A 25843-nucleotide genomic window follows, 5' to 3' on the forward strand; every position below is an offset into this window, starting at 1 on the left:
AAATTATTTAAAAACAGGTTTACCAACCTAAATAAGTTGGTAACTGGATATATAAAGGGGGAAAAAAACCACAAACAGCATAGATAAGTGTCTATGGCTTGGAATAATGTTCATAAATGGATAAAAATGGACACACAGTACTAGTTGGATCACCTTGAAAAAGCTGCGTGAATGCAATGAAACGCATTGGTGACAGCTACTTCACACCTGCCTACGGACACTCTGATATTGGGAACCAAAAAGAGACCTGGACCAGGCCCCTTCCTCCACATATTGAGACCCGAATTGCCATCTTGGGAAATACCTCTTGTTGTTTGGAATCCACAGAGCTGCGTTCATTAAGGAACTTTTGGACATATGTGTGATGCCAAATCACTAAAAAATCCTTGAAGCTGGCTGTGGTAAATATGATTTATCTGCAATATTGTGTATGCTGAGCCTTAAAGAGGATATAAGGGGACCACCGCATTTGGAACAGGTCACATGACCCAACTAGTACTGTGTGTCCATTTTTATCCATTGAGGAACATTATTCCAAGCCATAGACACTTATCTATGCTGTTTGTGAGTTGCTTTTTTTTATTTTTTTAATATATATATATATATCCAGTTACCAATTTATTTAGGTTGCTAAACCTGTTTTTAATTTTTTTTTTATAAATTATGTGTGATTCACTGATCATCTCATCTCATCTGTGACCATTGATAGCGTTTAATAATTTGTTGCTGCATTTGTACATTTTGTTGAGGTCTGACCAGCTGCTGTGTTGAACCTCTCCATCCAGCACTGGAGTAAATCACCTTTGTGTAATTTCTTTGTTTACATTTTCTTAAATGTGCCTGATTGTAAAGTATGTTCCATCCATGTTATACAAACACTTTTTGTCATATGACATTTATTAACACAATCCCTGGATACGCAAGAACTGGGCAGTGGGCCACAGCTGCTAGCGGATTGCACATTTACATTGCACTCTCAGGGCCTAATTCAGACCGGATCGCTGGGCTGCGTTTTCGTACAGCCTGTGGTCAGGTCTGAACTGCGCATGCACCGCAATGCACAGATGCGTCGGTCTGCAGCGACGGGGATCGCCGGGCAGCGACGGGCAGCGACGGGATGGTTCGAGAAAAGCGATTGCACGGGTGATCGCAAGGAAGAGGTCGTTTGTGGGTGGCAGCTGACCGGTTTTAAGGAGTGTTCAGAGAAATGCAGGAGGGACCAGGCGTTTGGAGGGAGGGCTTCTGACGTCAGCTCCGGCCCCGATCATCGCACTGGAAGAGTAAGTCCTGGGCTGAGCAGAGACTGCACATGCGATCGCACCCTTGCATAGCGAATGCCCCCTCCCCCTGTTGGTGACAACTACTTGATCGCAGGGATGCAAAAAATCCACCCTAGTGATCAGGTCTGAATTAGGCCCTGACTGCAGCACTGTAATATAGGGGAAATCTCACACTTCTTTTTAATTTTGTCCAGATACATTTTATTCTGCAGTAAAATTAATGCATATACAATATGGGGACTTTTTTAATTTTATTTTACCAAAAGTAGGAAGTGCTGATCTGCTTGGATCTGAGCACATTTCATAGAAATAGTCCTATGTAGAACGATAGGTATGTAGGTTATTATGATATATAATTTTAATGCCCACTGGCACATGTTTTAAAATGTATTTTATGTGGATGTATTAGAGTGCATGTATAGGGGCAAGTAGAGGACCTTGCCTATTTTGTCAGTCCCGGGCCCAACAATTTCTGATGGCAGCCCTGTCGGCCAGTGATTACTCCTGTATGTTGTCTCCCAATGACTAGACTAAAAACACGAGCTCAGAAGTCAATGGGGCTCCATTTATCTGCCTGCCCTGTATTTTGGATAGAGGATAAGGCTTGCGCAGTACAGGAGGAGGCCGCGTGACCAGCAACTAAAGATGTATGTGAACAGATGTATGTGCCAAGCGCAGCCCACCAACACATGGTCCCAGCTGCCCAGACCCATTCCTCCTCAGCCCCCATTTGACTTTCTTCCTGTATATGCTGATTGTTTAACCAACTGTCTGTGTCTGCTGCCCCCAACCTTCCTTGTGCCTGTAGCTGTCACTCTCTCCTCCCCTCTTAGTTTTCCCACTTTGTCACCAATTTGTGCACCTGTCTTCATCTACCCTTATCAATGTGTGCCTCTGCCCCTACCCATGTGTGCCACTCCCTTCACCCATGTGTGCCACTGCCCTTATCCATGTGTGCCCATGGATGTATCCATGGGCTGTTCACAGGCCAGTGCTTTGGCCTTGCTACCAAGATAAAATTTGCCAGCCAGTCCCTGCACCAAAGAATGATGAGCTCGGCCCGTACTGCTGCCGCTGCCTGCAGGTATTTGCTGACCAATGTCTCCCGGTCAGCACCTTCCCCAGACAGCAGCTGATTAGCAGAATTTGCTAACCTTACTGAATTGGCCCCATAATCAGGAATCGGGTTCCTGAATCTGTCCTTGGCCAAAATTTACTTTTCATATGATATGTTTTATTTGAAAGTCTCTTTAAGTGCCTTCTTTTCTAAATACTATATATCTGTTTGTTTTTGTTTTGTAATAGCTCCTCCTCCAGACCCGAAGTTCCTGAACCTATTTTTCCAGAAAATAGTACTGGCTGCGCTGCAGTAAAAAGAAGGGTATATATGTGCCGGCGTTATTCAAATCGCTTTGAATTGAATTGACTCCTTAGATTATTTCTGATCACCACACAATTTCATTACTTCATTAGTATTTAACCCTTACTCCTAAAATTATTAACTACAAACTTATAACATAACCACTTTACAATCACTATCTCACCAATCCCTATTATTAATTAACTCCACGTTAATTAATTCCATTCATGTTCATTAACCCTCTAATTAACTCCCTCAGTCTCACCTAAAGAACTTCTTCACCTGGGATTGGTATGGGATCCCGGAGCACGGGATGCCGGCTCTCACTATACCGACAGCGGCATCCCGTCCGCCAGAATGCCGGCAGCAAGGCAAGCGCATCGAGGCCGCTGTGGGCTCTCTGCACTCGCCACATTGCGGGCCCGGTGGCTCGCTGTGCTTGCCACAGATTCTATTCCCCTTTTATGGGTGTTGTGGACACCCACAGAGGGAGAATCACCTACCTCACCAGTATTCCGGTGGCGGAATTGTACCCCCATTGGGATTTCAGCGGTGGTATTGTGACCACTGGGATCCCGACGGGCGGTATGTTAAATACATACCCTTCACCCTTATAACAAAACAAAAAAATATTATTACTCCCTAAATTGTATTACCTGTCAGTTGCATATCTCCTACCGACCTGATGCTTCCATATCTCCTCCTCCCGATCTGATGCTTCTATATCTCTGCCTCCTGATCTGACGCTTCCATATCTCCACCTCCCGACCTGTTGCTTCCCCATCTCCTCCTTCCAATCTAATACTTTCATATCTCCTCTTCCTGACCTGACGCTTCCATATCGCCTCCTCCTGATCTGACGCTTCCATATCTCCTCCTCCCGATCTGATGCTAACATATCTCTTCCTCCCAACCTGAAGCTTTCATATGTCCTCCTCCCGACCTGACGCTTCCATATGTCCTCCTCCCGATCTGACGATTCCTCATCTCACTGTGCATGTACATAGAATTGAAAATTGTATAGTATTCAATGCATCTGACCCTTCTGTCTACTTATATTTGTCTGGAGCTACTGCAGCCATTGTATATAAAGTGTCACTGATTGAATTTGCTAAAAATATCAGTATTTTCATTACTAAACAAATATACAGTATCTTAATAAATCCCAACCTGTACCCCTATTCCCTCCAAACCTACCAAAAACATGGTGCCTCCAATACAATCTGCTATCGCAACAAGCACCTCTCACCAGCATTTTTTTTTTCTTACTATCAATTTAACTGTCTCTTCTATTCCGCTCCTCTTCAACCAAGGTGCTGCGTAATAGCATCAAGCATGCAGTATGCATGCTTGGGATTTGGAGTGCCGGCGACTCCACAATTGTACCGGCATGGACTCTACTGTGGAATGACTGGGTGAAGATGAAGGGCAGACCCTAGAGGCAGTCGATTCCCCATAGCAGCCACGGTAATTACTTCACTGTCCTTAGCTGCGCCCCTGGGGTGGAATCTAGGTGATGTCGGTGGCACAGGGAGGGCTTGTGAAGCTCTTCACTGTGTCATGAGTTTTAATGCTGGAGACCTGACTCCATTATCATTGAGTCATTCTCCAGGGTGGGGAGGTGACGGCCAGCAGGCTTTGCATGAGACTCTGGGAGGACGGCCGCTGGCAGCTTTTGATAGGAAAACGTTTTATTCCTGTCATCGATGACAGTCTTCTGTTCTGATTTTGGCAAGAAAGTCAAATTTTCTGCTTAAGGGGCCACAGGTTATCCACAGGATAACATTGGGCTATGATGACGCGACAGCGGATTTGCACCAAAAGGTCAAAGATTTTCGGCCTCCCAGCATGCAATGGGCCCGTCCATATAACCCCGCCACCTGGCTCAGGCAAATCAGTGTTTTATTTGGTGCGGCAGGAGACGGACCATGGTCAGAGGGCTGCTGTTTATTTAGCAGCCATAAGCTTTCTTATTTTATTGTTATAGTCTTACTATTTTTTTTGAGTGATCTTTCTAAAAAGTGTCTTATACATACATTAAAAGAGTCACTCCAACAACTCCCTGCCGGGTCACGACAACGCTTACCCACGAGTACAGTGCTGTGTCAGCGGGCATCTGTGTCAGATATACTAGCAGGTCCAGCAGACGTTACCAGGCTGTGGCTGGAGCATGGGAAGAAGGTAAAGCATCGGTTCTGATTAGAGGGGGAACACTTACACAGCCGTACTGTTTTGGGAGGAGACTACCAAATAGTCACTGATGCGGCTGCCACCTAGGGTGCACCAGTGCTAGGCCTTAGGGATCAGTGGCTCCAGGAATATAGAGGCAGATGTATTAACCTGGAGAAGGCATAAGGAAGTGATAAACCAGTGATATGTGCAAGGTGATAAAGGCAGCAGCCAATCAGATCCTAACTGTTAATTTACATATTGGAGCTGATTGGCTAGTGCCTTTATCACCTTGCACATATCACTGGTTTATCACTTCCTTATGCCTTCTCCAGGTTAATACATCTGCCCCAGTATGAGGCCGCGATCCCTAGGGTTGAGGTCAGAAGTGGGGATTCAGAAGCTCCCCTGGTCACCCCTCCCCCCGGTTCATGACCAGTTTCCTCTGAGTCTCCCGCCATGAACTGTTTTCCCGCTTCCGTCTGAGACGCTGTGTACTAAGGGAACCCAGTCGCATCACAGGTGGCTGTGTGACTGGTGTGTCAGTGTTCACTTGAGCGTCTGTGTTCACTATAGGTTCACGGAGCAGTTGTGCACACCATTAACATCTGGATCCACTCGCAAACGTATTGATCGGTCCTGGAAGTGGGGTGAGTCTCCCTGTATCCCACTTTACCGAGCACGGGTAATATAGCACTAAGTCTATCTACCTTTTGAGTACAAATAGTTTGATAAGTGCCTAATGCATATGAGTCTGATAATTATTTTTGGTTGTCTTCTTTTGCTATGCGTCTGAATATGGTTAAAATCTTATATGAGGTAATGCTGTAATATGTTTCTCCTACATACTTGAAATGTATTTGTAGTTGATTATGTGCTCATATTGCTCATTATACTAATGTATAACCTGTGACTGATTGCTAGTGTGATTGCTGACTTTACTATAATTCTGTCCGTTTTTTCTGTTTATTCCGATCCTCAATGCTGGTGCAAAGCAAGGTAGGGTCGGATTGTATGTCACTTTAACAAGAACTGAAAGTGATTACAGTCACAAATTGTGTAGTACACTGTGCAAGTGTCTGATTATTTATCATGTCTAAGAGTGGCAAGGGTGAGGAAAATACACTCACAGCAGCACCAACACTCATATCAAGTTTGTCTTGCAAAGCTGGGTTAACCTCTCAGGATATGGTCCAGGATGGTTTGTGTGCAAATTGTTTTAGCTTTCACCAAGGTCTCTTGAAAAATAGACAGACGCAGGTGCAAGTTGATCCCCCATTGGCTATGTTTGCACAGATATTGGGGGTAATTCAGACCTGATCACTAGGCTGCATTTTCGTACAGCGGGTGATCAGGTCTAAACTGCGCATGCACCACAATGCGCAGGTGCGTTGCACTGGTACAAAGCGGATCACCGCTCAGCAATGGGTTTGTGAGAAGGATCCATTAGTCTGGGCATTTGCATGGAGATTGACAGGAAGAAGCCATTTGTGGGTGTCAACTGACCATTTTCTGGGAGTGGATGGAAAAATGCAGGCATGTCCAAGTATTTGCAGGGAGGGTTCCTGACGTCAATTCCGGTCCCGGACCGTCTGAAGTGTTCGCAGTAAGTCCTGCACTACTCAGAGACTGCACAAAGTTTGTACAGCTCTGCTACACATGCGTTCGCACACTTGAAAAAAAGCAAAAATACACTCCACTATGGGCGGCGACTATGGGAACACAGGACTGAAAAAAAACCTTATCAAGAGAACAGGTCTGAATTAACCATTAAATGCAGCATTCCAGCAGGGAAAGTAGGTAATAATGATCTACATATGTTTCAGATGAGGATTCGTCGGAGGATGAAGACGAGGAAGAAGGTCTCAGCTCAGTGGACATATCTGAGATAATTAATGCAATGAAAGCCATACTATTCTTAGAAGAATCAGCAGAGACTGTGTTAAAATCCAAGGCACCTGTGTTTAAACCTCCCAAAACAGTTAAGACTGTGGTTCCTGGGTCAGATCAGTTGACGGAAATTATGGAAGAGGCTTGGGCTACACCCAGTAAGAAATGTAGAATTCCTAGGAAATGGAATTATAATTATCCTCTTCCGGCTGGGGACTGTTTAAAGAGGGAGGTGGCCCCCAGAGTAGATACTCATGTTATTCGATTAGTACAAAAATCTACATTACCTCTGCCTTCAACATCTTTAAATGATGTCACGGATTAGAGAGTGGGTTTTTTTCTAAAAAAAAATTCTTTCCTGTCTGGGGCAATCATAAGACCAGCCATGACTTTAGCCGGGATGGCTAAAGCAGTGGCTGCCTGGGCTGATGCATTGGAAGGGGATCTTTCAATGGCATTTAGAGAGCAAAAGTCCCATGTTCCACATATCAAACAGGCTGAAATGTTTTTGGAAGAAGCAACCTTGGATATGGGTACAATTGCCTCTCAGGCATCAGTTTCAGCAGTAGCCACTCGCAGAGCAGTTTGGCTACATACATGGAAAGCTGATTCAGAATCCAAAAAGGTTTTGGAGATATTCTTTTTGGTAAAGAATTAAACAATATTTTGGAGTCAGAAGTAGACTCCAAGAAAGTAAAGTTCCCTTCCACATACAAATTCAAGCCTAAAGTTCTAGCTTTTTGTCCCTTTCGGTCTCAAGGAAAAACAAAAGGAAAAGGTGATAGTAAACAGTCCCAATACAAGTCTGGCAAGACTAAAAAGCATTGGGCTACCAGAGGACCGGTTTCTAAAACAGAAGATAAGTCATCAGCCTGATGGTGCAGGCCTCCACCTGGGGGGATCCCAGAGTTGGAGGCCGACTTCTTCAATTTGCACAGATCTGGCAGTAGTCTACAACAGATGACTGGGTGCAAGAAGCGGTATCTCTCGGTTATGCATTTACTTTCAAGAAGCGCCCTCCTCAAAGGTTTTTTTGTGCCAGCCCGTCTTCAGTAGAGATGAAGGCCAGGGCTTTGCAAGAGGCAGTTCAGAAGTTACTTCAGTCAGGAGTAATCATTCCAGTTCCTCCTGCACAACGAGGACAGGGTTTTTACTCCAACCTGTTTCTATTCCAGAAGCCAAATGGGTCTTTCCGGCCCATACTCAATCTCAAAGTGCTGAACAAGTACATTTGGGTGCCTCGGTTTCATATGGAAACTTTACGTTCCATCATTTTGGCCATGGAGCCAGGGAATTTTTATCGTATCCCTGGACATCCTGGATGCTTACCTACATGTTCCTATAGCCCTGTCCCATCAGCTCTATCTCAGGTTCACTATTCTCCAACAGCATTTGCAGTTTCAGACCCTGCCATTCGGATTGGCCACAGCCCCCAGAGTATTTACCATAATTATGGTGGTAATGACAGCTTATCTCCGCCAGCAGGGGATAAGAATTTTTCCATACCTTGACAATTTTTAATCCTGGCACAGTCTCAGGAATTGCTTCTGTGTCATCTGCAGCAGAGTATGTCTGCAGAAGCATGGTTGGCTCACAAATTGGGCAAAATCGTCTCTGGTTCCGTCACAGCGGATGACTCACTTGGGGGCTGTATTGGATTCGAGCCTTCAGAGAGTAATCTTACCTCTGAACAAAATATCCAAAGTTCAGTCAAGGATTCAGGAGCTGCTACACAGCAAAAATTATATCAGATTGGGAAACTCTGACAATGAATGCCAGCCTTCAGGGCTGCGGAGTGGTGTCAGGAAGGTTTTGTTTCCAGGTGCAGTGGACCAAGGAAGAAAGTTGCCTGCCAATAAATATATCGGAACTCCAGGCCATATACATGGCGCTGATTCAGGCAAAGGACATCCTTCAGGGGGAAAACAGTTCAGATCCACTCGGACAATGCGACGGCAGTAGTGTACCTTGACCATCAGGGAGGAACTCGCAGCCAAAAAGCAATGAAGGAGGTAAGTCACACGTTAAAGTGGGCAGAACGTCATCATCCAGCCTAGTCCGCAGTGTTCGTGCCGGGAGTCCTAAACAGGAAAGCGTTTTTTCTCAGTCGACACGCCATTCATGCAAACGAATGGGCTCTACACCTGGAGGTCTTCCAGATTCTGGTCGACTGGTGCGGTTTGTCGGAGATAGATCTCATGCCGTCCTGTCAGAACAACAAAGTTCCTGCATACGGGTCAAGAACAAAGGATCGGTGAGATGGGACTTTCATCTGGCATATGTGTTTCCACCAATCGTCTTATTGTCCAGAGTGGTGAGAAAGGTAAAACAAGGAAGGGGTGCCGTGATACTAATAGCTCCGGCTTGGCCCAGAAAACATTGGTACATAGATATGCAGAGGATGTCGATGGATGCTCCACTCCTCCTCCCTCAACATCCAGATCTACTGACTCAAGGCCCTTGTTATCACAGACACCTGGATTAACTGTCTTTGATGGTGTGGCTCTTGAGACCTCTATCATGAAGTTAAGAGGATTCTCACAACAGGTAATTCAAACAATGCTCAGAGCAAAGAAATCTTCTTCAGCTTGCATTTATACCGAATATGGCAATCCAATATTCAATGGTGGAGTGAATGGAAATTTGACCCTAGGTCTTTCAGAGTTCCTAGGGTTTTATCATTCCTTCAGGCAGGAATGGATAAAGGTTTAAGGGTGGCTTCCTTGAGAATGCATGTGTCAGCATTGACTGTATGGTTCCAAAAGAAAATTGACAACTTACAGGATGTGCACACTTTTTCCCAGGGAGTGCTGTGCATTCAACCTCCTTTTGTTCCCCCCTACAGTGGCTTGGGATTTAACTTTAGTCTTAAAGGCCCTTCAAGTTGCCACATTTGAACCACTTAAAAGAGTGTATCTTAAATGGTTGACAGCTAAAGTTCTCTTTCTACTGGCCATGGCTTCAGCTAGAAGATTTCAGATTTATGAGCATTGCTATATCGTGCTCCATTTCCATTTTTTTTTTTATCCAGATAGAGCAGTTCTCAGAAATAAATCTGGGAATCTTCCTAAGGTGGTGTCTAAATTTCATCTTAGCGAAGAAATTGTAGTCCCGGCCTTCCAAAGGCCGCACCTTTCTGCGGGAGATGCATCGTTGGACGTAGTCCGTGTCTTAAAGATCTACGTAGATCGTACCATTGCTATCAGAAAGACAGATTCTCTTTTTGTTCTCTACGAATTTCACAAGAGAGGATGCCCTGCTGATAAGCAGACACTGGCGATGTGCTTCGGATGACGATTTCAGAAGCATATTCTCAAGCTGGTCTCCCTGTTCCGGCTAATGTTTCTGCTCACTCTACTCGTAAGGTAGGCCCATCATGGGCAGCACAATATGGTGTTTCAGCAGAACAGATACAGTATGTAAGGCAGCCACATGGTCTTCAATTAACACATTCATTAGACATTATACTGTTGATACCTTTTGCCTCTCAGGACGCTAAATTCAGTGAAGAATTCTCCTGTCCATTCAGGAGCGTCCCCACCACTAAAATGCTTTGGGACATCCCAATGTTATCCTGTGGATAACTTGTGGACCCTGTAGGAGAAATATACGTTATGGTAAGAATTTACCATTCATAACGGTATTTCTCCTAAGTTCAGAGGATCCACAGGGATTCCACCCTGACGCACCTGATTTGAGGATCCTTTTACTCACTAGCCTCTTCATTCTTGTACGGAAGGGTGTGCATGTGTGTTCTTCTTGCCTGATTAGGGCTCGAGATGAAGCTCCTACCTTGAGCTTTGGAAAAACAACTGATTTGCCTAAGCCAAGAGGCGGGAATATATGAACGGGCTTTTGCATGCTGGGAGGTCAAAAAGCTTTGACCATTTGGTGCCAATCCGCTGTCGCGTCATCATATCCCAATGCTCTCCTGTGGATTTAGGAGAAATACCGTTATCAACGGTAAGTTCTTACCATTACGTATATTTTTGGGACTATTCCACTGTCCCACCCACTTAGCAGAGCAGCAGTAAATAATAGCTGCTGTGCGAATGTGCACACAGGGAAAGAAGGAATAGGGGCATTGCCAGCAGCTCAGAGAGCTCTGGGCATGCCCCCACAGTGACCTGTCTGCTGTATCTGAAAGGGGTGATCTCTCTGATTGCTGTATCTGAAAAGGGGGTGGTCTCTCTGACTGCTGAATCTGACAAAGGGGTGCTCTCTCTGTCTGCTGAATCTGACAAAGGGGTGCTCTCTCTGCTGAATCTGACAAAGGGGTGCTCTCTCTCTCTGCTGAATCTGACAAAGGGGTGCTCTCTCTGTCTGCTGTATCTGACAAATGGGTGCTCTCTCTGTCTGCTGTATCCATCCAGGGGCTCTGCCCCAGTGTAAAATTAAAATGGTGAAAGCTAAAAAAACAAAAAAAACAAAAAAAATTATAGTTCTAAAAAAAAAAATATTTTTGTTTGTGCTGTACCCTAGTGTACTATACAATTTTTATTTTTATTTTTTAAGTACTGTGACACTGCTGGTCAGACAGCAGTATATTATTTCCTACTCATAAAACATTGTGCAATGCTGTTGGTGAAGTCAACCGCAGTGTGTAAGTATTATATATATTTCTGACTCATTTGTGCGACACTGTAGCCGCAGTGTGTGATTTAAAAAAAAATATATATTTTGATATAAATTTATATTTTGTGCTGTATCATCCCAGTATATATCTAAGGACTGCAGCTGTTCCATTCATCTAGGGGTGTATTGTCAGTCCATCCAAAATAAAATACATCTTTTAAAAAAATATTTTGTGCTGTATCCTCCCAGTATACATCCAGGTGTGCTCCATCCATTTCAGGGTGCTGTGTCCATAACTCATATTCTTATGTTATACTTTTTGTCCTGTTTTCATAAATTCTTCTTATCACCACATTGTAATTTATCAAAATTAATATTATTAATAATTATAAATTAACTAAATTGAAATTAAATTAATATAAATAAACTCTCCACACTTGTATAGCAAACCTTCTGCATGTCAAATATGTAATTGAGGAACAGAAAAATTTGATCCAAAATAAATTAAATGAATTAAATAAATTAAAATTAAATTAACAATTAAATCTAAAATTGACTTTTTGAAATTCTTCTTTGCCTTATTCATCTTTTTTCTCACCTTCTGCATATTAAATATATCTTTAAGGAACAGAAGAACTTGATCAAAGATACATTAAATTAATTACATCTAATATATTGTATTTTTTCTTCTTCTTTGCCTTAATCATCTTTTTGTGAACTGAAATTTTGAGTCTTGCCTAATACACTGTTTTTGTAAATACATTATTTTTAAAAAATATTTTGTCCTCCCAGTATATATATCCAAGGGCTGCTGCTGCTGCTGCTGCTGCTGCTGCTGCTGCTCCGTCCAGCTATCTTGGTGCAGCCTTTTGGCCTAAACTGGATAAAAACAATATTGTGAGCTGTGAGGCTTTCAGAATAAACTAGAAATGAATGGAAATAAAATGTTATTGAAGTTAATACTGTAGGAACAAAAACAGGTCAAAATTCTGTGATTTTGGCTGTTTAAGATTTATAAAAAAAATGCATATCCAAAACCAAAATCCACAAGGGCGGTTTTGGCAAAAGCAATACAGATCCAAAACATGAAGGAGATACAGATCCAAAACACTTTTCTACTGCGCATGTGAGAAACACCAGGAAAATGGCCCCCCACCATTTTCTCAGTGATTTCTGCTGTGCTGCTGCTGCACCACGGGACTCCAGAGGGTATTAAAAATAATGGGTGCATGGTGTGTAGTGTGGGCCCCCCTGGACGCTGGGGGCCTGTGTGCTCCACACACACTACACCCATTATAAATACACCAGTGGACGAAGTGATTGCTTTGTTTGTGCCACCACAAAACAAGCTACCAATGGGCTTAAGACATCTAAGCTAACAGCTCTACAGTGCCATGATGCCAGCTCAGCTCACACTTCGGGGATTCAAAAAGCTTTTTTAAAACGTTTTATTAACTTTATTTTACTTTTTCCACAACTAACACTGATGAGTCTCACTGCTTACATTTAAACCCAGTGGGTTAGGGTCTATGGAGTTAGTGCAGCACCACCGTGTGACAGAATTAGACTAATGGGACTGGACACAGTACAACCACTTTTAGACAGACGCAGGGACAGAAGAGTTGATGGAAACAGTACAGCCGCTTTATGTACACAGCACAGCCACTTATGGATGGACACAGCTAAGCCACTTGATGGACACAGCACAGCCAGTTGTGGATGGATACAGCACAGCCACTTGATGGACACCACACAGCCACTTGTGGATGGACACAGCACAGCCACTTGATGGACACCACACAGCCACTTGTGGATGGACACAGCACAGCCACTTGCACATGGACACTGCAGAGCACAGCACACAGGAGCATGACTGGAGTCAAATGGCACTCAAATAACTGTGGGAAAACTTTATATAAAATACAAAACCTGTGAGAAACCAACGCCGGTATTATGACATTTTGCCTCGATTTGGAATTCGAGCCTGGCGGGAAAACCTGAGTCAGTGCTTGGATTTACTGGGAAACCGAATGTTTGGGTGTGCTTAGATTTCCTAAAATCTCTATTTTAGAAGGAACCAGAAGGTAGTTAAACAGAGCTGCTGAATTTAAATAATTGCAAGTTTTTACTGCTTTATCACATTGGCTTCATATGTGTGCCATTTTGTATCACTTTTTTACTAGGAAAGTGCACCAGCCTCCGTCATGGGTTTTGGATCTGTATCTCCTTTGTGTTTTGGATCTTTATTTTGTTTTATCAGAACTGCGCTTGCAGGTTTTGGTTCTGAATTTTTTTTTAAATCATAAAAACAGCAAAAATCTCAGAATTTTGTCCTGTTTTTGGTTAGTACAGTATTATTACACTCAATAACATTCATTGCCACTCATTTCCAGTCAATTTTGACAACCTTACAGCTCACAATATTGTTTTAATCAAGTTTATGCCAAAAGGTTGCACCGAGGTAGCTGGATGACTAATCTAAGCAACAGCAGTTTGCGGCACAAACATGTGGCACTTAAACTTCCAACATAGCACATCAAGGAAACAGAATGGCACTGTAGTGGCAGACAGGGTGGCAGTTCAACATTTTCATAGATTATTTGTTGTCTACACAAGAAGACAGCAATGCTCCAAACAGTGCATCATGTAAAGAAAAGAGGTGTAAGATGGAATTGTCCTTGGGCCCTCCTAGCTACCCTTATGTTGTATATATTAAACAGGGCATTCACAATTTAACAAACCAATCACTTCAGTGACTGCCACTTGTGGCTGAGATGATTGGTTTGTTTGGGCACTCCAAAAAACAAGCTGACAATGGTCTCTACATACACAAACTGTCTCTACATAGGCAAGATGTCACCATCATCTAATTCCTCGCATCCATCCACTTCTTCACAGATTATTAATTCATCCCCGCTGGAATCCACCATTACAGGTGCCTCTGTATCTTTTGGATATAATTGTCAGTAAACTTCTACCTTGTGGAATTTGTAATTCAGTTTGATGAACATCATCTTTTCCACATTTTGGGGAAGTAACCTCTTATACCGATTGCTGACAAGGTTCCTGGCTGAGCTGAAAACTCTTTCTGAGTACAAACTGGAGAGTGGGCAACTTAAGTAAAGCAAAGCAAGTCTGTGCAAGGGCCTCCAAATTGTCTTTTTTCCTGCCAGTAGTGAAACTGACTGTCTGACATGCCTTTTTGGATGCCATCCCTAAAATAGTCATCAACCATTCTTTGAATGGTGACCGTATCATAAGCAGTCACAGTAGACATGTCACTAATTTTAGGCAGTTCCTTCAGGTCGGACCAGAATGTCTAAAGTTTTTGCTGGCTGATCTGCATAACCACCAGTGGGTCTCTTAGGAAAATTGTTTTTTTCCCTGGCAGCCACAGTTGCCAGAGATGTTGTAGTGTCACATTCTGCTTGAGCTGACAATTATTCACCAAAATCTCTTTGTATCGCTTCAGATTTGTGTCCATTGGAAAGAAAGACACAACATATGACTTAAACCTAAGATCAAGTATGGTTGTCATAACATAGTGATCTAATTTCAAGAGATTGATGAACTTTGGTTCTTGGTGAAGCAAACGAAGGGCTTGATCTATAAGTCTGACATGCTTATCAGAATCGCTTAATTTTAGCTCCTTCTTCAGTTTCTCCAGCTGCTTTTCCAAGAGTCTAATTAGGGGAACTACCTAACTCAAGCTGGCAGTGTCTGAACTAACTTCACATGTGGCAACTTCAAAGGGATTGAGAACCTTGCATAACATAGAAAGTATTCTACATTGCACTTGACTAAGGTGCATTCGACCCCCCTTTCCCTATGTCATAGGTCATTGTGTAGCCTTGGATGACTTTTTGCTGTTCCATTCGCTGAAGCATATAACAGGTTGAATTCTTCCTCAATCAGCTGGTGGCATGGGAAATCCAATAGTTTATGCAGGTGCTGCAATCTTCTACATGCACTTGCTGAATGCAAAAATGCCCCAATTTTTTTCTTGCCACAGAGAGCAACTTCTGCACACCCCAATAATTTTTTTTATACTTTTGCACCATCAAGTTAATTGCGTGAGCAAAATATGGGGCATGTTGGAATTCACCCAGCTGTAATGCTCTTACAATATTGGTGGCATTGTCAGAAGTCACAAATTCCAAGGAGAGTGCAAGCAGGATAAGCAATTTTGCAATGATTTCCCTGAGATTTTCTGAGAGGTTGTCAGCGGTATGCTTCTTATTGAAACTGGTGGTACACAGAGTAGCATACCTCTGAATGAGCTGGCATTTGTGAGATGCTGCTATTGTTGGTGCTGCTGAAGGCAATACATCTACCCAGTTGGCTTTCACAGTCATGTAGTCATTAGTTTGCCCTCTTATGCTGTCCACATATATGCGGTTAAGTGGACAATGGGCACAACGTTTTGTAACGTACTTATACATACTAGACATTGCTTTTCTAGTGAAGTGAAATCTAGATGAGATTTGGTAGTGGGGACACAGACATTAATTGTCTAAAACCCACTGCATTAATTGCGGATTCTAGATGCACATCTAATACCAGCATATCTAAAATGGCATCAGTAATCTGCTGTGCAATTGGGTGACTGCTGTCATACTTGCTCCCCCTTGCAAGGGATTGTTTAACAGTCAATTGTTTTGTTAAATTACTACAAGTAGTTTTCCTGGTCCCCTTCTGGGATGAAGAATCACTCACAGCAGCAGCAGAAGGTGTAGCACTTACGGATCCCTCTAAAGAATCCTGGATGGTAGAGGTGTCAGTCATGCTTATGAAATTGGATGCAGGACTACTACCAATCATGATTGAGAATATTGATGAAGGTGTTGGTGGTGGAGATTGCAGGTGCTTGGATCTAACAGAGAGAAGGGAGTTGGGTGATGCTGGACTGGTTGTTACGTTTTTAGACAAAGTTTCTGAATTTGTCAAAAACTTTGGATGAATGAGCTGCAAGTGATGTAACAGGGAGGAGTTTCCTAGATGGTTAAAGTCACTACCTCTACTTACTATGGCTTTACAAAGGGTACAGATGGCTTGACAGTTGTTGTCCAGATTTGGGTAGAAATAATTCACACATAAGGGGTGTTTTTTTCTTTTCTTTTGCCCCAGCATGACAATGGGCTTTTTCATATCAAGGGCAAAAACTGTTTCCACTGGTAACAAGAATTGATAATATAATATACTATCAGAGAGCACATATAACTGTGTAAATAACAAATTTATTTATATACAATAAAATAAACACATGCACAAAAAATATATAAATATATCAATTGATTAAAAAATCCCCCATGCTGCAGCGATTAGGTTTGGAAAAAACACTTGTGTATCCAGATTTAAAAGTTCAAGATGTGAAATACGGTCCTGAGAGAAAAAAAAAAAAAAAGTCCTGTGCAAAAGAACAGAGCTGATATCTATCGTTAGTGTCCAGCTGTGAGCATATGTGTGTGGACGGCCCCCGTTTTGCAGTGTTTCGTCAGAGGATAAAATGTTTTATCCTCTGACGAAACCGCACACGGATAATTGCGGAGAAACGCGTAAGGACTGGGGTTATATTCTGATGTCCTCTTATCCTGTCAGCGATTTATACCTACCAATATCATCTTTGTTGTTTGGAAACCGACCATTGAGAGAATCCCAGGTGCATCCTGCGTTAAGGAGAAGTGTTACTACTCGGCTGTGACTGACACTGCAAAACGGGGGCCGTCCACGGACTATCAACAGGCACGCTTTTGGTCGTGAGTATAGTGGACAACACTGCAAAGTGGCCCTATTAGCACAGCGAGTATGGTCCTATAAATCCACAAAATACGGACTTTAAAGTCATAACACTTCAAACAATTTGGCTGCCTGCTGGCAGCAATTACCGGGAGTCAAAAGCCAGTGACTCATTGGAGTCTATTCTGAGCACACACATATGCTCACAGCTGGACACTAACGATAGATATCAGCTCTGTTCTTTTGCACAGGACTTTTTTTTTTTTTTTCTCTCAGGACCGTATTTCACATCTTGAACTTTTAAATCTGGATACACAAGTGTTTTTTCCAAACCTAATCGCTGCAGCATGGGGGATTTTTTAATCAATTGATATATTTATATATTTTTTGTGCATGTGTTTATTTTATTGTATATAAATAAATTTGTTATTTACACAGTTATATGCGCTCTCTGATAGTATATTATATTATCAATTCTTGTTGCTGCATTTGTGGACAGATCAGTACTGTCCAATTGAGAGCTGCTATTTCTTAACATATACGACCATAATTATATATTTTTAGGAGTTTTAAGACGCGCTGAAATTATTTGTCTCTCTGTTTCCACTGGTGCCTGATTTACACAAACAACATCCTCAGCCTCATCATCCTTAGTGTCAGCTACACAAATATAATCCTCATTCTGGAGCACTTCCACAGAAGCATCATCAATTTTTGTATCAGCATGTTGACTTGTGCTGCTCACCCCCACATTTGTAGAGGGTGCACAAATGGTGCAAGGAGTCTCCTCTTCAAGTACAGTATTGGAAAGGTCAGGCTCAAACATGGCACCCGCAGACACATTTAGACTCTCCTCAGGGATTTGTGATGTTTCTGAGCACACAGTTGGTTCCTGTACTTTCATTAGTTTATTTGTTTTGACGCTTCTACAGGAAAAAGGGCTTACATCAACATAAGAGGCAGAACCACCAGTCATAAATAAAGGCTAAGGCCTTAGCCTTTCCTTGCCACTTCGTGTGGTGAATGGCATATTGCCAATTTTTTTTCTGTAGCTAACCCTCCTTTTGATGTTTTGTTTCTGTACCACTGTAAAATTATATATCTACTAAGGTCGATGCATAAAGGCATAGACGGCTTAAGTCAGGACATGTCAAATCAAAGGATTTTACATGCCCTGACTTAAGCCCTCTATGCCCTTGGGCATCGGCCATAGTAGATGACATGGATAGACTTTTATCATCATGACTGGTAGCAGCAGCTGCAGCACTAGTATGACCCTTTCTGACCTTTATTGGTCTTTTTAAGGAAAATCCTTTTGTCTAGAGTTTTTTACTCAGACATATACTGGTCTGTATACTTTTTTGATTACTTAGCACCACCCACCCCCACAACCTTTTTTTCCCTACTCTGGCACTTATTTAATTTGGGTGGTATTCAGTATGCCGACTGACGGGATCCCGGCGCACAGTATACCGGCGCCGGGATCCCGACAGCCGGCTTACCAACACTTATTCTCCCTCGTGGGGGTCACGACCCCCCTGGAGGGAGAATAAAATAGCGTGGCGCATGTAGCGCGCCACCGTGCCCGTAGCCACACTGTCGGTAAGCCGGCGGTCGGGCTCCCGGCGCCGGTATGCTGGTCGCCGGGAGCCCGACCGTCGGCAGATCGTAGTGAACCCATTTAATTTATGTATTGGTTTTTAGATTCACCAAAATAATTATTCACAGTGATGCTTTCACTCTTCCAAGTTACTATAATCATGTTGTATCTAACCAATTGGTATGTATGGCTATCTTTTGTTTTTGTTATGTACCATAACTGTATTTTGTATGTTATTATATTTTCTTATCTAGATTCAATACCCCCGAGGAAGTCCCATGGGATGAAACGCGTTGGGTTCTTCAGATTGACATTCTGTTATAATGACGAAGTTGCAGCAACAAGGGATTATACCCATAATAACTGTTAAGGTGTTGAATTCGTCATGTCATTGAATAATTAGGAAATGAATCAATTTGTTCTGAGTCTGTTAAATTTTTTAATTATTCTGTTTTATTAATCATTTATACAGTGATTGGTGGTGTTTAATAATATCCCCCTATGTATAGCGCCCTCTGATCTTGTTTTGTATAATATATATTAGAGATGAGCGGGTTCGGTTTCTCTGAAACCGAACCCGCACGAACTTCATGTTTTTTTCACGGGTCCGAGCGACTCGGATCTTCCCGCCTTGCTCGGTTAACCCGAGCGCGCCCGAACGTCATCATGACGCTGTCGGATTCTCGCGAGACTCGGATTCTATATAAGGAGCCGCGCGTCGCCGCCATTTTCACACGTGCATTGAGATTGATAGGGAGAGGACGTGGCTGGTGTCCTCTCCATTAGAAATTAGATTAGAAGAGAGAGAGAGATTGTGCAGAGTCAGACAGAGTTTACCACAGTGACCAGTGCAGTTGTTGTTAGTTAACTTTTATTTATTTTAATATATCCGTTCTCTGCTATATCCGTTCTCTGCCTGAAAAAAAACGATACACAGCAGCAGCCAGTCACACAGTGTGACTCAGTCTGTGTGCACTCAGCTCAGCCCAGTGTGCTGCACATCAATGTATAAAAGGCAAAGCTTATAATAATTGTGGGGGAGACTGGGGAGCACTGCAGGTTGTTATAGCAGGAGCCCCCAGGAGTACATAATATTATATTAATTTAAAATTAAACAGTGCACACTTTTGCTGCAGGAGTGCCACTGCCAGTGTGACTAGTGGTGACCAGTGCCTGACCACCAGTATAGTAGTATATTGTTGTATGTATTGTATACTATCTCTTTATCAACCAGTCTATATTAGCAGCAGACACAGTACAGTGCGGTAGTTCACGGCTGTGGCTACCTCTGTGTCGGCAGTCGGAACTCGGCAGGCAGTCCGTCCATCCATAATTGTATTACAATATATACCACCTAACCGGGGTATTTTTTTTTCTTTCTTTATACCGTCGTCATAGTGTCATACTAGTTGTTACGAGTATACTACTATCTCTTTATCAACCAGTGTACAGTGCGGTAGTTCACGGCTGTGGCTACCTCTGTGTCGGCAGTCGGCAGGCAGTCCGTCCATCCATAATTGTATTATTATTATAATATATACCACCTAACCGTGGTTTTTTTTTCATTCTTTATACCGTCATAGTGTCATACTAGTTGTTACGAGTATACTACTATCTCTTTATCAACCAGTGTACAGTGCGGTAGTTCACGGCTGTGGCTACCTCTGTGTCGGCAGTCGGCAGGCAGTCCGTCCATCCATAATTGTATTATTATTATAATATATACCACCTAACCGTGGTTTTTTTTTCATTCTTTATACCGTCGTCATAGTGTCATACTAGTTGTTACGAGTATACTACTATCTCTTTATCAACCAGTGTACAGTGCGGTAGTTCACGGCTGTGGCTACCTCTGTGTCGGCAGTCGGCAGGCAGTCCGTCCATCCATAATTGTATTATTATTATAATATATACCACCTAACCGTGGTTTTTTTTTCATTCTTTATACCGTCGTCATAGTGTCATACTAGTTGTTACGAGTATACTACTATCTCTTTATCAACCAGTGTACAGTGCGGTAGTTCACGGCTGTGGCTACCTCTGTGTCGGCAGTCGGCAGGCAGTCCGTCCATCCATAATTGTATTATTATTATAATATATACCACCTAACCGTGGTTTTTTTTTCATTCTTTATACCGTCGTCATAGTGTCATACTAGTTGTTACGAGTATACTACTATCTCTTTATCAACCAGTGTACAGTGCGGTAGTTCACGGCTGTGGCTACCTCTGTGTCGGCAGTCGGCAGGCAGTCCGTCCATCCATAATTGTATTATTATTATAATATATACCACCTAACCGTGGTTTTTTTTTCATTCTTTATACCGTCGTCATAGTGTCATACTAGTTGTTACGAGTATACTACTATCTCTTTATCAACCAGTGTACAGTGCGGTAGTTCACGGCTGTGGCTACCTCTGTGTCGGCAGTCGGCAGGCAGTCCGTCCATCCATAATTGTATTATTATTATAATATATACCACCTAACCGTGGTTTTTTTTTCATTCTTTATACCGTCGTCATAGTGTCATACTAGTTGTTACGAGTATACTACTATCTCTTTATCAACCAGTGTACAGTGCGGTAGTTCACGGCTGTGGCTACCTCTGTGTCGGCAGTCGGCAGGCAGTCCGTCCATCCATAATTGTATTATTATTATAATATATACCACCTAACCGTGGTTTTTTTTTCATTCTTTATACCGTCGTCATAGTGTCATACTAGTTGTTACGAGTATACTACTATCTCTTTATCAACCAGTGTACAGTGCGGTAGTTCACGGCTGTGGCTACCTCTGTGTCGGCAGTCGGCAGGCAGTCCGTCCATCCATAATTGTATTATTATTATAATATATACCACCTAACCGTGGTTTTTTTTTCATTCTTTATACCGTCGTCATAGTGTCATACTAGTTGTTACGAGTATACTACTATCTCTTTATCAACCAGTGTACAGTGCGGTAGTTCACGGCTGTGGCTACCTCTGTGTCGGCAGTCGGCAGGCAGTCCGTCCATCCATAATTGTATTATTATTATAATATATACCACCTAACCGTGGTTTTTTTCATTCTTTATACCGTCGTCATAGTGTCATACTAGTTGTTACGAGTATACTACTATCTCTTTATCAACCAGTGTAGTGCGGTAGTTCACGGCTGTGGCTACCTCTGTGTCGGCAGTCGGCAGGTATCCAATACTAGTATCCAATCCATCCATCTCCATTGTTTACCTGAGGTGCCTTTTAGTTCTGCCTATAAAATATGGAGAACAAAAAAGTTGAGGTTCCAAAATTAGGGAAAGATCAAGATCCACTTCCACCTCGTGCTGAAGCTGCTGCCACTAGTCATGGCCGAGACGATGAAATGCCAGCAACGTCGTCTGCCAAGGCCGATGCCCAATGTCATAGTACAGAGCATGTCAAATCCAAAACACCAAATATCAGAAAAAAAAGGACTCCAAAACCTAAAATAAAATTGTCGGAGGAGAAGCGTAAACTTGCCAATATGCCATTTACCACACGGAGTGGCAAGGAACGGCTGAGGCCCTGGCCTATGTTCATGGCTAGTGGTTCAGCTTCACATGAGGATGGAAGCACTCAGCCTCTCGCTAGAAAACTGAAAAGACTCAAGCTGGCAAAAGCACCGCAAAGAACTGTGCGTTCTTCGAAATCCCAAATCCACAAGGAGAGTCCAATTGTGTCGGTTGCGATGCCTGACCTTCCCAACACTGGAGGTGAAGAGCATGCGCCTTCCACCATTTGCACGCCCCCTGCAAGTGCTGGAAGGAGCACCCGCAGTCCAGTTCCTGATAGTCAGATTGAAGATGTCAGTGTTGAAGTACACCAGGATGAGGAGGATATGGGTGTTGCTGGCGCTGGGGAGGAAATTGACCAGGAGGATTCTGATGGTGAGGTGGTTTGTTTAAGTCAGGCACCCGGGGAGACACCTGTTGTCCGTGGGAGGAATATGGCCGTTGACATGCCAGGTGAAAATACCAAAAAAATCAGCTCTTCGGTGTGGAGGTATTTCACCAGAAATGCGGACAACAGGTGTCAAGCCGTGTGTTCCCTTTGTCAAGCTGTAATAAGTAGGGGTAAGGACGTTAACCACCTCGGAACATCCTCCCTTATACGTCACCTGCAGCGCATTCATAATAAGTCAGTGACAAGTTCAAAAACTTTGGGTGACAGCGGAAGCAGTCCACTGACCAGTAAATCCCTTCCTCTTGTAACCAAGCTCACGCAAACCACCCCACCAACTCCCTCAGTGTCAATTTCCTCCTTCCCCAGGAATGCCAATAGTCCTGCAGGCCATGTCACTGGCAAGTCTGACGAGTCCTCTCCTGCCTGGGATTCCTCCGATGCATCCTTGCGTGTAACGCCTACTGCTGCTGGCGCTGCTGTTGTTGCCGCTGGGAGTCGATGGTCATCCCAGAGGGGAAGTCGTAAGCCCACTTGTACTACTTCCAGTAAGCAATTGACTGTTCAACAGTCCTTTGCGAGGAAGATGAAATATCACAGCAGTCATCCTACTGCAAAGCGGATAACTGAGGCCTTGGCATCCTGGGTGGTGAGAAACGTGGTTCCGGTATCCATCATTACTGCAGAGCCAACTAGAGACTTGTTGGAGGTACTGTGTCCCCGGTACCAAATACCATCTAGGTTCCATTTCTCTAGGCAGGCGATACCGAAAATGTACACAGACCTCAGAAAAAGAGTCACCAGTGTCCTAAAAAATGCAGCTGTACCCAATGTCCACTTAACCACGGACATGTGGACAAGTGGAGCAGGGCAGGGTCAGGACTATATGACTGTGACAGCCCACTGGGTAGATGTATGGACTCCCGCCGCAAGAACAGCAGCGGCGGCACCAGTAGCAGCATCTCGCAAACGCCAACTCTTTCCTAGGCAGGCTACGCTTTGTATCACCGCTTTCCAGAATACGCACACAGCTGAAAACCTCTTACGGCAACTGAGGAAGATCATCGCGGAATGGCTTACCCCAATTGGACTCTCCTGTGGATTTGTGGCATCGGACAACGCCAGCAATATTGTGTGTGCATTAAATCTGGGCCAATTCCAGCACGTCCCATGTTTTGCACATACCTTGAATTTGGTGGTGCAGAATTTTTTAAAAAACGACAGGGGCGTGCAAGAGATGCTGTCGGTGGCCAGAAGAATTGTGGGACACTTTCGGCGTACAGGCACCACGTACAGAAAACTGGAGCACCACCAAAAACTACTGAACCTGCCCTGCCATCATCTGAAGCAAGAAGTGGTAACGAGGTGGAATTCAACCCTCTATATGCTTCAGAGGTTGGAGGAGCAGCAAAAGGCCATTCAAGCCTATACAATTGAGCACGATATAGTAGGTGGAATGCACCTGTCTCAAGTGCAGTGGAGAATGATTTCAACGTTGTGCAAGGTTCTGATGCCCTTTGAACTTGCCACACGTGAAGTCAGTTCAGACACTGCCAGCCTGAGTCAGGTCATTCCCCTCATCAGGCTTTTGCAGAAGAAGCTGGAGGCATTGAAGAAGGAGCTAACACGGAGCGATTCCGCTAGGCATGTGGGACTTGTGGATGGAGCCCTTAATTCGCTTAACAAGGATTCACGGGTGGTCAATCTGTTGAAATCAGAGCACTACATTTTGGCCACCGTGCTCGATCCTAGATTTAAAGCCTACCTTGGATCTCTCTTTCCGGCAGACACAGGTCTCCTGGGGTTGAAAGACCTGCTGGTGACAAAATTGTCAAGTCAAGCGGAACGCGACCTGTCAACATCTCCTCCTTCACATTCTCCCGCAACTGGGGGTGCGAGGAAAAGGCTCAGAATTCCGAGCCCACCCGCTGGCGGTGATGCAGGGCAGTCTGGAGCGACTGCTGATGCTGACATCTGGTCCGGACTGAAGGACCTGACAACGATTACGGACATGTCGTCTACTGTCACTGCATATGATTCTCTCAACATTGATAGAATGGTGGAGGATTATATGAGTGACCGCATCCAAGTAGGCACGTCACACAGTCCGTACTTATACTGGCAGGAAAAAGAGGCAATTTGGAGGCCCTTGCACAAACTGGCTTTATTCTACCTAAGTTGCCCTCCCACAAGTGTGTACTCCGAAAGAGTGTTTAGTGCCGCCGCTCACCTTGTCAGCAATCGGCGTACGAGGTTACATCCAGAAAATGTGGAGAAGATGATGTTCATTAAAATGAATTATAATCAATTCCTCCGCGGAGACATTGACCAGCAGCAATTGCCTCCACAAAGTACACAGGGAGCTGAGATGGTGGATTCCAGTGGGGACGAATTGATAATCTGTGAGGAGGGGGATGTACACGGTGATATATCGGAGGGTGAAGATGAGGTGGACATCTTGCCTCTGTAGAGCCAGTTTGTGCAAGGAGAGATTAATTGCTTCTTTTTTGGGGGGGGTCCAAACCAACCCGTCATATCAGTCACAGTCGTGTGGCAGACCCTGTCACTGAAATGATGGGTTGGTTAAAGTGTGCATGTCCTGTTTTGTTTATACAACATAAGGGTGGGTGGGAGGGCCCAAGGATAATTCCATCTTGCACCTCTTTTTTCTTTTCTTTTTCTTTGCATCATGTGCTGATTGGGGAGGGTTTTTTGGAAGGGACATCCTGCGTGACACTGCAGTGCCACTCCTAGATGGGCCCGGTGTTTGTGTCGGCCACTAGGGTCGCTAATCTTACTCACACAGCTACCTCATTGCGCCTCTTTTTTTCTTTGCGTCATGTGCTGTTTGGGGAGGGTTTTTTGGAAGGGACATCCTGCGTGACACTGCAGTGCCACTCCTAGATGTGCCCGGTGTTTGTGTCGGCCACTAGGGTCGCTAATCTTACTCACACAGTCAGCTACCTCATTGCGCCTCTTTTTTTCTTTGCGTCATGTGCTGTTTGGGGAGGGTTTTTTGGAAGGGCCATCCTGCGTGACACTGCAGTGCCACTCCTAGATGGGCCCGGTGTTTGTGTCGGCCACTAGGGTCGCTTATCTTTCTCACACAGTCAGCTACCTCATTGCGCCTCTTTTTTTCTTTGCGTCATGTGCTGTTTGGGGAGGGTTTTTTGGAAGGGACATCCTGCGTGACACTGCAGTGCCACTCCTAGATGGGCCCGGTGTTTGTGTCGGCCACTAGGGTCGCTAATCTTACTCACACAGCTACCTCATTGCGCCTCTTTTTTTCTTTGCGTCATGTGCTGTTTGGGGAGGGT

General features: G+C 43.8%; 1 protein-coding gene across 1 annotated transcript in view; it reads right to left on the bottom strand.

The window, feature by feature from the left end:
• LOC134907845 (FYN-binding protein 1-like) overlaps positions 1-25843 on the bottom strand; it is a 225038-nt gene that overhangs the window by 136212 nt on the left and 62983 nt on the right. The window lies entirely within an intron of this gene.

Source organism: Pseudophryne corroboree, chromosome 1, assembly GCF_028390025.1.
Source record: "Pseudophryne corroboree isolate aPseCor3 chromosome 1, aPseCor3.hap2, whole genome shotgun sequence".
NCBI lineage: Eukaryota > Metazoa > Chordata > Amphibia > Anura > Myobatrachidae > Pseudophryne > Pseudophryne corroboree.